This window comes from Herpailurus yagouaroundi, unplaced genomic scaffold (assembly GCF_014898765.1).
Source record: "Herpailurus yagouaroundi ecotype Mexico unplaced genomic scaffold, PumYag 185, whole genome shotgun sequence".
Classification (NCBI taxonomy): Eukaryota; Metazoa; Chordata; class Mammalia; order Carnivora; family Felidae; genus Herpailurus; species Herpailurus yagouaroundi.
The window spans coordinates 4,610,593-4,611,447 of NW_024412416.1; positions in this window are offsets into that span (position 1 = coordinate 4,610,593).

The following is an 855-nucleotide window of genomic DNA, read 5'->3' on the forward strand; positions in this document are numbered from 1 at the left end:
TCGCATGTGGAATTTAAGAAACACGACAGACGAACACAGGGGAAGGGAAGGAAAACTAAGATGAAAACAGAGAGGGAGGCAAACCATAAGAGACTCTTAAGTACAGAGAACAAAATGGGGGTTGCTGGAGGGGAGGGGGAGGGGGAGGGGCTCGATGGGGGATGGGCACTAAGGAGGGCACTTGTTGGGATGAGCATTGGGTGTTGTAGGGAAGTGATGAAATCACCGGGTTCTACTCCTGAAACCAACGCCATACTATCTGTTAACTAGCTTGAGTTTAAATCCATTATATAAACAAATAGAAAGGAAAAAGCCTGTGTCATTGTTGCCCCAAGGCTAATCACAGAGCTGCTGAATTAACCCACCCAACAACTGAACTCCTTGCTAGGCAGTGTAATAAATTTCTGTTGTTTAAGCTCGTTTTGGTTGCCTTCCGTTAGCTGCAGCTAACGCACTCTACCCTACACACTTGGCCCCTGGATGAACCTCCCCGTCCCTTTTCAATCTAACTGTTTTGTGATTCGAGATCTTCTCTTTTCAAAGAAGTAAACCAGGGCTCGGCAGGAGGGGAGTTGTCCGAGCTCACGCCGCCATGCCATCGTGTGTGTGTGTGTGTGTGTGTGTGTGTGTGTGTGTGTGTGCGCGCGCGCGGCAGCTAGGACCCCCCGCCCCCCCCACCCCCGTCTGCTGCACTCTCTCCCGCGACACCCCTTTGCCCAAGCCCTTGTCACAGTGATGGAGATCAGCGCTCTACAGTCCTCGTTTCTAGGAAATGGTCTGTGTTCCCACGTGACTATAGCTTCTCTGAGTTGAAGGGGACTAGAGGATTGGATGCAGATCAGCCTGGATAAGGGT